Genomic DNA, 12,680 nt, shown 5'->3' on the forward strand with positions numbered 1-12,680 from the left:
TAACGATTGTAACTTTTTAACAACATACACATTTAAAATACTTGGTTATATTTAATTAATTTGTTCTTATTACTATTGTATCCTATGTTGAAACATTATATTTTAAACTATTGCAAAATATATAATATTTTGTCTGATGAACTAGAAAATTCTGAAAATTCTTAAAAAGACATTGAGTCTTAATACACTGTATGTAGTGTCTTGCTAAAATCCATCACTTTGGGTTTTCTTTGGTGAGTTTATTCAGACTTGTAACTTCACTTTCCTATTTCCCCCCCAAAAAGAAACATCCCAAGAAAATATCTGCCCATAATTTTCATGTGTGTCAAGTATGATAGACAAGGCTTGAGACACAGATGTAGGTCGATGGGAAAAGGCTTATTTTTTCCTTTTTTTGTATATTCTTTCATTTGCTAATTTCTGTTTATTTTTGACCTACATAGTCACTTTGAGCATGTGAAAAGGAAGCTCTCACTTGTTTGATGTCCTTCATGTCTTTATCATACAACCAGGAAATTTCTGAATAATTCCCAAGCATTTACTTTTCATTAAATTCTTCACTTCAAACATACATTACAAACTCTTGTTTAAAAATTGCAACTGTCAGTTTGGGGCTGATCCTCAACTAGCTTTGAGAAGCTATTCCTTAATATGATGATGACGGGAAAAACTGACTAAGACCTAATCTGACTTTGTAACCACTAAATTGATTGTCATATTGAAAGTCAATATTAGAGGTATAAAGAATCACTTCAAACAGGTTATTTGACAATAAATTTATGTAATTTTTAGAAGTTATACCTTTATTATGTTGTTTAGAGTACTAAACAGATTATATGAGACATTGCTTAAATGTTGGCGATGAATGTACAGTTGACTTCCATGGCTAATATCAAATGTCCATGTATGCATACATATAACATGAGTGGTGTATAGGCAATGATGAACAGTGTAAATTATTATGCATTGAGTTTGCAATGTACTTAACAACATCAATGATAGAATATTTGGCAGTTGAAATGGAATTTCCTGAAATCCAATCTACTCTCCCAAATCAATTCACTAGCTATTTGTTAAGAATAATCCAAACATGTAAACCCATCTAATATTTAATAAGCCTTTTCTTTTGAGCCTTCAGAGAATAGCCATATATCAACTAAAGTTTTAGCACTAACCCATTCAATCAAACTGCAATTTTTCCATGGCCCTTTAGAGACTCAGAAATAATATTTCTTAGAAGACTCAAATGATGCATCTCCTAAGGAACATTTGTTTGTTCTTACAACACTCTGATTTTACTCCCTTTGTGAAAATGTTCTTTCATTAATTAGAGTATGATTTTTCCTAAAGCTTACTGCTAAAACAGAATTGAAGCGCCAGTTTCCATGCTTGTGAATCACTTTATAAGTAAGAGCCTCTGGGAAATTTTTTAAGGGTAATCTGGGATTAATGCTTTATTTATTTATTTTTTTCATTATTAAGAAATTTTCTGTTTATTTCACATACCAACCACAGATCCCCCTCTCCTCCTTCCTCCCACCTCCCCAGTTCCCCACCCCCCACTCCAACCCCTATTCCCACTTCCTCCAAGGCAAGAACTCCTGGTACATTCAGTTTGAGGCAGCTCCAAGCCCCTCCCCCGACCCAAGGTTGTGTAAGGGGTCCCACCATAGGTACTGGACTCGAAAAAGCCCGCTCATGCAGCATGGATAGTTCCTGATGCCATTGCCAGGGGCCCCTTAAGCAGGTCAAACTAAACAACTGTCTACCTATGTAGAGGGCCTCTTCCAGTTCCATGGAGGCTCCACAGCTATTGGTCCACAGTTCACGAGTTTCCACTAGTTCGGTTTGGTTGTCTCTGTATATTTCCCCATCATGATCTTGATGCCCCTTGTTCATAGAATCCCTCTTCTCTCTCTACGACTGGAGTCCTGGAGCTCGGTCTGGTGCTTAGTTGTGGATTTCTGCATCTGCTTTCATTAGTTACTGAATGGAGGCTCTATCCTGACAGGGTATTCACCAATGTGATTACCAGAGTAGGGCAGTTCAGACACCTTCTCCACTATTGATAGTAAATGAAGTTGTCCTTGTCAGTATTCCTGCAACAGAGACCAGTAAGAGGACAAGCTGAGAAGCATGTAGCTACACTAACTGTAATTGATGTTCAATTGCTTACTAGGTTAAAATAAATTAAATTGGCACTAAAAGGAGACACTATATGGAAGCAATATTTTTCCAACAGCACATTCTAACTTCAATAAATAATAAATGGCAGATTTTGCATATCATCTGTTTTCAGAAAACATTTAAGTTGTAGAAACTCTATTATTTTCTGACATCTCAATTATTTTTGTTTGATGTTTATAGTATGTAAAATAATTTGTTATCTCATTTAATCTTTAAAATAACCTAAATGATTGTGTACAGTTGATCAACTCCCAAAGAAATCATATCACTTACTTTTCTAGATCATAACTTCTCCAGTTAAACTTACAACCTAAAAGAAGAAAACTTATCTGCATTTTATAGTTTAAGAAACTAAATCAAGCCAGGCCTTGGTGGTGCACTGCTTTAATCCCAGCACTCAGGAGGAAGATACAGACATATCTCTGTGAATTCGACACCAGCCTGCCAGCCTGTTCTACAAAGCGAGATCTAGTACAGCCAGAGTTGTTATATAGAGAAAACTTGCTTTAAAAAAATAAAACAAAACCTCTTTCCCACTCCCCAAAAGAAACTAAAATGAAGACTCTTTGCAGAAATGGATGCGAAGAACCCCTTATGAACTTCTACTCAGAATTTCCCAATAATTGGTACCACTCATTGATCAAACTTCATATATATGCAATATTATCAGCAGAAGTTGTATAGAACATATAACTTTCTTCTGCATTAAATAAGAAATTGGGGTGTGCCAAAATAATTAAAATTCTTTTCTATAAAGATTGTCTGTAAATAGAAAGATTCTTAATTTTAGGCTTAATCATTCTTCCGTTGAACATTGATTACCAGGACAGCAGTGATTTTAATGGAATTTTACGTAATAATTTCAACTTAAATGAGATTTTGAATATTTTAATAAGCTCTGTAATAATTTCAATAGAATCTATAATTGACATCTCAAAGTAAAACTTTTTCTTTATGCTCTTTATGCTTGAACCAACTTCTTAGACCATTTACAGAAAATGTACCTCAGCGTTTTAATTATTGATACTAATTTTTGACCCTTAAAGTTGGCAAAGTTGGTAAATTCAGTTTCTTAGTGAAATGCTCTCTTTACATAGATTCATTGATATCAATCTTTTTGGATTCCACATATGAATATGATTTAAAAATGTGAATGCAGATATTGATCCAAATGAGTATGTTAGCTAATTAAGGCAGATGTTAAAGACAGCTGTGTAACAGCTGTCATGACTGTTCTATTTTAAATATTTTTAATGCAGGGAGATTATTTTAATCAAAAGTGAGTTTTATTACTTCAAATAGTAAAAAATGATATTTTAATGACACCAAAATAATGTATCAATTTCATTAAACTAGATTTGAAATATTATTGTTAATAACATTAAGAACATTTAGAAGTCTCTGTTGCCTCCAGTCTATCCAAACCTCAATTTTATATATTTACCGTACATGTGCTTTAATTGCTTTTCTGACTATAATAGAATAAATTATTTATAAAGCAATCACTGTATTGCTTCTCTACTTTAATTATTTATACCTTAAAAATATATTTAGTTGAAATTTTAGATATTTTAGATTGAGAATTGGAAGCAACAGGGTAAGGAACATATTGGTAAAATAAATTGTACCCATGGCTTTTAAAGCCTTACCTAATTAGAAAAAAAAGTTATATAATATCAAACAGATAATATAAATGAGATATATCTAAGATAATACTGATAAATTGTATAATTTTATGTTGATTCTAATTGTGATAATGAAAAACAAAGTAATTTTCAAAAGTAACAGTGCAATTGAATGCCTCTCTTTGCAGATTTCTCTGGAATTACAGATGCCTGTGCAGACTACATTGCTTTGTTTGTTCAACAGAGAATGGTGCATTATGAACTAACTCTTGCACTAAATAATAGACAATTAAACTAATACTATGTCCACAGGTTAAATTCCTAGGTAAAGTTTTACAGCATTACTGAGGACAGGGATGCAGTACTACTATCTAATCAGGAGAACATATAGCTGAGTTCCAAAGAGTCACTATTAAGTAGGTGGTGTATGATTTCAGGCACTAAATTCACATTTTCCCCAAATAAAGTAGATCCAAGTGTAGACAATCAAATGCTTTCTATACCACACTCCTGTTTTTCCTAAGAGTCCACTCCTCATACTACTATGTAGAACTCTGTGAACATTTTCAGCTTCTGAGAGTTGCCTAATGCAAGAATTACCTTTTACTCACATTCAACTGATTTTAATTTGTATAAAGCTTTTCTATTAACACAATAAATGCAGTCCAGGAAAGTTAGCATTGATTGAATAGGAACAACTTTTCCCCATTCATTTTAATATCAAGCTCATTCTATCTAAATCAAAAGAAATATTCCCATGAAAATCAAAAATTTTCAGGAAAAGTTTCTGGGAATGGAAGAAAGACAGGATACAAGCCAAAAAAAATACAGAACACTCATTTTCAGCTTCATGCAATATAGACTGAATTATACTATACACAAATGATATCACTGCCAGAAGACATTATACATCTTTATAGTAACCTACTATCTCTAGCTGTTATGCTCTGTCTGTTTTCCTTGTCTCAAATGTCACTGATCCTTGAGTGAAGGGTGAATAATATGTTCCTTTTATTTCTGATTGTACTCCAGTCTATACTTCTGTGAATTGTGGCCAGTTGTGGGTTCTGTATTAATCATTCACTACTATAAAGAGAAGTTTCTCAAATTGGGCTTGAGAGATGTATTAATCTATGACCAAATTGAAAAGTCATTAGGAATAAACTTAACACTATGTCCACTTAACAGAATAATAGCAGTAGGCTTTGCCTTAGGATCTATAATCTGTCTACTTTTAGATTATTTTTCCTGATAATGGCATGAGTAATGGGACTCATTTTTGTGGGGTATGCCTTAAATTCAATCATAGAGTGATTGGTTACTCCCATAATATTTGTGCCGCTATTGCATTGAAGCATGTGACCTGTCCGGCTAGTCATTATAGTAACTCCCAGCTGAGAAATATTGATGATTTTTAGTTCTTGCCATAGCATGCATAGTATCTTCCAGCAGTAGGAAAACTGTCCATGCAGATAAAGCTTCCAGGTAACAACCTGTATTTTTTCCTCCTTTGTGTTCTATGACTCAAGTATGTCCATTTATCAGCTCAAACTTGTCGATGCTCTTTCCTTTTAATAGTTATTGTGAATAAAAAAGAAGGACATGGGTGAACGGTTATCTCTATAGCAGGTTAGGTAATCCCTTGGCTATGTGATCAAGAATTTTACTACTGGATCATGGTATAGATCCACTTGTAACTTTGTGAAGAGATTCAACACTCATTTACAGAGATGGTTCAATATATCCAAATCAATGAATAAAATCTACTTCATGAATATTCTCAAGGACAGAAATTACATAATCATCCTATTACATAAAGAAATGGATATTGACAAATCTAACATGCATTTATGTTAAAAGTCCTGCATAATTTAGAGATATCTGTGACATATATCAAAAGCAATGTGCACAAGCCCCCCACAAACAACATCTTGTTAATTAAGAAAAACTTGAAGCATATCCAAGGATGTCTCCTCTCCTCAATTTTGTTCAATACGTTTCTTGAATTCTTAGTTAGAGAAATAAGATACATGAACAAGTAAACAGTATGCAAATATATATATATATATATTTATTATATATATATATAATATATATATATTACTCTCATGCATCTAACCAGGGCAAAATAATGCTCACAAATATTAGTATTTCTTGTTCTCTCAATCCTTACATTCTAATGAAGTCACATCACTTGGTTCACAATATTACAGAAGGAACAAATCATTAACTCATTTTTCCACACAATCTCTTATTTATTATCTAATTTGTTCTAGTTTTTATTATGTTTGCATATTTAAAAGGTATAACATTTCAGCAATCTCATTCTTTTAAAAACCTATACTTGTTTTAATATATTACTCATGTAAATATATTCAATTATCACTTGTAGCCCCTGGCTGTAATTTCCCAAGTCATTTTGTAGTTGCTTGAAGTTCATCCTCTAGTAATTTCCCAAGACAGACTTGAGGATACAAAGTGAGTTTGTGCATATTCAAAACTTTTATATTGATTTTATTCTCAATGATATTTAAACTTATTTTAAAATATCTGTATCATTTGTTCTTTTTATATCTACATAGCAGAAAGACTTCAACTTGTATACTGTTTTACAAAAATCAATCCCAGTGGATTGGTTATCTCTTAAAAGTGATGGTTTACTATTGTTATTATGTTGTTTTATTTTTCAATATAGTGTATTTTTTTTAACTTTAGGATACAACAGCATTATCCAAATTGGACAAGGTTAACTGCTTTTATTCAGTTTTATAAAATAATATTAATTATTTTAAAATACAGATTCTTATATTTTAACTTCAGAAAATGTTCAAAGAAGGCTCTTTTTTCAGTCATTAAAATAACACTTCAGAGAGAAAAAGTATAAAGAGGCAAGAAAATTCCCTTGGAGAAAACATTGAGGCTTCTCATCTTCAGTTTCATTGTTTTTTACAGCGGAGGTATAATCCGGACAGACAGTCTACAAGAAATGAACAGTTTAAGTGATAGGACTTCAAGACAATTGGACTTGAGTTGGCTCTTGACATTAACCAACATAATTTCTAACCTGACAAACTTGCAAATTTAAAAATACTAAAGTTATAGTAGGCAGTTATCCAATATCATTTGTGTGTATATGCCTGCAATAAATGAAACAGTTTTATAATTTTCCTATACCACCAAAAATTTAAAATTTAACCATTTCACAAAATATCCAGTCTATGCAGTTTAGCTACTGCTTTGGATACTGACACACTGTAGACTGAAGTTGTATACTAATGGAATTGTATATGAATAAAGATTGGAAATAAAGCTGCTGGGAGGGCAGCTTAACACAATTAATGGGTTCAACCACTTGGTTCATTTAAATATATCTAGCTGAGTGTTTGAATAGGCTAATGGGTAGTGGGATATTTCACAGATTTCTTTTGTTGAAAATATTTGAAATTGTCTTGATCCTTTCAATTTCATATAACAAAGAGAATTAATAAGGTAGAAAATAAGTATAAAGTTGAGGGAATACAGTTAGAGAGGAAGGGAGGAAGAAAAAGACACACACACACACACACACACACACACACTCACTCACTCACTCACATATATTAGGAGTGAGAAAGAAGTCCTTCAAAAAATATTTAGTGAGGCACAAACATCTCTAAGAAAGACCTAGTGAAGCAAAAATTTCAATTGAATCATCCCCAAATTCAGTGACTCAGCAGAACTCGAAAGAAGAGTCCTCAGCAGCATATTGTTGTGGATATAAGGTGTTTTCCACACACTCATGTATTTAAGGCATTGTCCCTAGGCACTGGCACTGTTCTGGGAGGCGCAGCCTGACTACTCCCTCACTTGTGTCTTCCTGTCCATTTCTTTCTTGCTACCATGAAGAAAGTAACTTTATTTAGCTATAAGACTGTCCAAAAGCTAGAAAATCTGGAACAACTGACCATGGAATGAAGTTTCTGAAACATTTAATGAAAATAAACCCTTGCTGTTTTAATTGAATACTCTTGGATCACTGTGACAAATAAACAAACCAAAAAACAAAACCAGAATAGAGCAGCAGAATCCTGTTGGTCTTGTACAAAAACAATTGATGATGTCTGTGACAATGAATCCACAGGAAGATAAATAGTGTCCAACAGACAGATCTTTTTTTTTTTTTCTTTTCTTTGAGACAAGGTTTCTCTGTGTAGCTTTGTGCCTCTCCTGGAACTCACTTTGTTGCCCAGGCTGACCTTGAACTAACCTGGCTCTGCCTCCCAAGTGCTGGGATTAAAGGTGTGCGCCACCTGGGATTAAAGGTGTGCGCCACCACCGCCTGGCCAACAGATAGATCTTAAAAATATTTTTATTGTGAGTGTACAACATAAAAAGAAACAATTAGGGATATGGTAATATGAATTTGAATTTTTTTAATGAAATCACCCCATGTGAGATATTTAATGAGAAAAAGAAAATAAAGATGTCACAGAATTTATTTTATAATCATTTGCTTATTTGTTGCAAATTTACACACACACACACACACACACATACCCCAACTGAAGAAAAAATAAGCCAGAGGCTATGAATTTGGGAGAGAACAAGTCACTGGGTTGGGAATAGGTTATAGAGTAAGAAGTGTAGGGAGGAAAATAGAAAGCAAAATGATGTAATTATGTTTAATTTCTAAAATAAGTGAAAATAAAAATAGAAATATCCTAGTATAATGAAAAATAATAGACAAGAGACACACAGCTCCATGTTTTGTTTTGTCTTTTTGATTCTTGTTTTTAGTTTTTGCTTTTTATATGTTTTTGAGAGAGAGAGAGAGAGAGAGAGAGAGAGAGAGAGAGAGAGAGAGAGAGAGAGAGAGAGAGAGAATGTAATGTTTAAGGTGGGAAAGATTTAGGAAGAGCTGGAGTAAGGTAGTGAATATGATAAAAATACATTGTATGTAAACATTTTTTTAAATAAAAAGGGACAAAAATAGCTCAAGCTGTCCTAATAACAGAGCACATATGAAAAATATTCTTGCTAGTCTGAAATATACTGGAATATTTTTATAAACCTGTTAAACCTCAGTCAAGCTGAAGGGTTGATTAACAAATGCTGCTGAGGTTGTGGGGGAATGGGAACCCTAATTTATCAGTAATGGTGTTACAAACTCTTGCAGTCACTACGGAAATAATTATGAAAAAAAATCTCAAAAAGCTAAAGATAGATCCACCATGTCATATAGCTCTACTATTCCTTGGCACATGCCAAAAGGACTTGATATACTATTAAAGAGACACTTGCTCAGCCCTGTCAATTGCCTAGTTATTCACAATAGCTAGGGAATGAAACATTCTATGTGTCCATCAACTGAGGAATTAGTAAGAAAAATGAGTTTACATACACACAAAGGATTTCAATTAAGCTGTAAAGAAAAATCAAATCATGGAATTTTGGGGTCAATTGATGTAAATATTTCCTTTAATATCTTAAAATATATGTTTGGTATTCATAAATGCATTTTTAATGTGTTTATATTAAAGCCACTCCTAATTTCTCCCCTGTCTCACCTAGTGTTATCACCACATAAATTCATATTCTCTCTTTCCATAAAGCAAAAAGCAAAACAAAACAACAAAAGTCGTTAAGCTCATTTAATGTTGTCTGTATGCAAATATGTGGGACCGTATCCTGAGCACAGGCAGCCTCTCAGGAACCACATCTCCACAGAAAACTGACTGTGTCTCTCACAGCAGCCATCATTGTCAGTTGAGTTCTGCCGTTCCTACTGATAGGACGTTCTGACTTCTCACCTCTGCTTGTTGTCACCCTCGAAGCCTCGGTCTTGCTGAGGTTGTATAGATGCAGTCAAAGCCAACGGAACCTCATGTGTGCAAAGGCATGCATAGTCGTGTTTGGCAAACACTGTTGGCCTACAGATGTCTGCTACTTCTGTCATTTATAATGATTCTGCTCCCTCTTCTGCAATTATTCCCGAGCCCTGGGGACAGAGGTGATATGGACACTCCATTTAGAGCTGGGCGCTCCACTGTCTATCACTGTCTGCATAAGTTGTGCATTTTTGTATCAGCTGTCATCTACCACAAAAGGAAGTTACCATTATGAGTCTTGAGAAATGCTCTAATCCATGAGTATAAAGATAATAGCTCAGGTGGCAGTTTATTACTCTATGCATTGAGCAGAATACCAGTGTGGGGTTCTCTTCCGACATCAAACAATGAGCATCCAATTACAAGCTGGTCAGCACCTGAAGGAAGCATACACCATGCTTATTGACAGCATACAGTAAGGACAGTACTATGACTCCCACACTACCCTGCCTCTGAGGCGGAAGAAGGGTAAAGCCAAATCTTGAGGTAGAAGGAATTTTGAACAAATCATGATTTGAAAAACTCCAAAAAAAATTATAAAAGGAATAAATACACAAAACAAAAATAGAAACAAAATCATGAGTTTTCTGGGAGAGCAGCTCCAGCAGGGCAAGGTTAAGATGATTCTGTTTTTTGGGTTTTTTTTGTTGTTGTTGTTGTTTTGTTTTTGTTTTTGTTTTTTCTGTGATATCCTTGACGCCTCTGGCTTCTACAATCCTTTCTCCCTCTCTTCTGCTGGATTCCCTGAGCTCTCCCTAATGTTTGGCTGTCTTTCTCTGAATTTGTTTCCATTAGCTGCTGCATAAAGCCTCTTTGATTACATTTAGGTTAGGCACCAATCATGTTTGTCTTTCTGGGTCTAGGTTGCCTCAGGATGATTGTTTTCTAGTCTCAGATGTCTGAGAAACACTTAAAGAAATGTTCAGCATCCTTAGCCATAAGGGAGATACAAATCAAAATGACTCTGAGTTTCAATCTTACACCTGTCACAATGGTTAAGATAAAATAAAAACCCAAGTGACAGTTCATGCTGGCTAGAATATGGAACAAATGGAGTACTTCTCCAATGCTGGTGGGAGTGCAAACTTGTACAGCCACTTCAGACATCAATATGGAAGTTTCTCAGCTAACTGGTCACCTGTCGACCTCAAGACCCAGCTATACCACTCCTGGGTATATACCCAAATGATGCTCAGTTGTACCTTAGAAGTACTTACTCAACTATGTTCATAGCAGTTTTTTTCATAATAGCTAGAACTTGGAAACAACCTAGATACCCCTCAACTGAAGAGTAGATAAAGAAAATGTTGTAGATTTACAGAATGGAATATTTCTCAGGTGTTAAAAACAATGACATCATGGAATTTTCAGTCAAATGGATGGAAATAGAAGGAAAAAAAAAACAACCAAGTGATTTTAATTAAATATTGTTAAACAACAGGCGTCCATGGTACAAATCATTGTTTACAATAACATGTTTTCTTATATAAATACATATATTCGCATTAGTGTGTAAATTAATTTAAAATACTCAGAATTATTTTTATCATATTTGGAAATGTTAAAAGTGTAGGCATCACTTTGAGCTGTATAATGCCTGAAGTTCTAAGAAGTCAAGGTCCAGTGTAAGATGAATTGCTAAACGGTCTTATTAATACAAAACCCAGAGCCAGATATTGGGGTAAAAACTGAGAGATCAGGGAAGCAGAAAGAAGCCAGCCATGTTCTTACCACTAGAAATCCTCAGCCAAAGAGAGGGCTGCTTCCTTTATACTCACTCCTATTTCCTTTCTCTCACTGCCATCTCACTTCCTCTCTCTGCCCAATTACTTTACTTCCTCTTTCTGCCCAGCTCCATCACTTCCTGTCTGTATGTACAGACGTCCAGACCTCCAGACCTCTATGGTTTGTACTGGGATTATAGGCATGTGCCACCATGACTGGCTCTGTTCCCAGTGTGACCTTGAACTCACAGAGATCTGGATGAATCTCTGCCTCCCGAATGCCAGAATTAAAGGCATGTGCTACCATTGCCTGACTTCTATGTTTAATATAGTGACTGGCTCTTTCCTCTGAACTTCAGATAAGCTTTATTGGGGTGCACAAACAAAATATTGCCACTGTCCAGTGCCTTTCCAATGTCCCCAGAAGCATGGGAAGAAATATGATCCTCCTGCTGGCACACACAGCTCTTATCTCTGGCTGTAGACCCTCTTTCATGGCTATTTGCCTGTCATTTCCAAAAACTTTTCTCTGAGGGGACAGCTATTAGCAATATTCTATCTTGTTTCTAATCCAGCCTAGAGGAAGTTGGTTTCTGAGTTATATTACTAATAGGTGTAGGAAGACCTGAATTCATTTAAATGTTCTTTACACTAGATATCTTGAAACTGACTAAGTTAATGGCTTTCTTTTTGTAGGTAGGATTATGATATCAGTTTAGCCCATCAGAACAAATTGCCTGAAGAAAATGGAGCTTCAAAATTCATCAAAAATTTGTTAATTTGTATGACTTCATTATGGTGGAGCCTCCTTAGCAAGAAAATTAATAAAAATTAACGAACTTGATATTGTTTTTGATAACAACAGAGGCTGTATATTTTAACATTTTTGCATCATAAATGCAATGATATTTTGTTAATGATTTGGAATTTATTAAAAACTGAGAGAACAGCTTCTGTTTTCCAGTTAATAATTTGCACAGCTCTTCATGATTTAAAGCATTTATTAAATAAATGATGTTATCTAAAAGATGTGAGTTAGCTAAAGGGAATAAATTTATTCTGTTAGATTTTTCAGGAGCTTCTAAGAAAAACAACATACTAGTCAACTTAAATGACATGAATTATGTATTTTAAGAACTTTAAACATTTTTTTAAATTCTGATGAGAAAGTGTCTTTTGTTTATATAAATAGACTTTTACATAAATATGTATGAATGAATATGTGCATGAAAAACAAATATGTACATCAACATAAAGCAATATAACATTTATCTAGC

This window comes from Peromyscus californicus, unplaced genomic scaffold (genome assembly GCF_007827085.1).
Source record: "Peromyscus californicus insignis strain IS unplaced genomic scaffold, ASM782708v3 Scaffold_12__1_contigs__length_115047231, whole genome shotgun sequence".
Classification (NCBI taxonomy): Eukaryota; Metazoa; Chordata; class Mammalia; order Rodentia; family Cricetidae; genus Peromyscus; species Peromyscus californicus.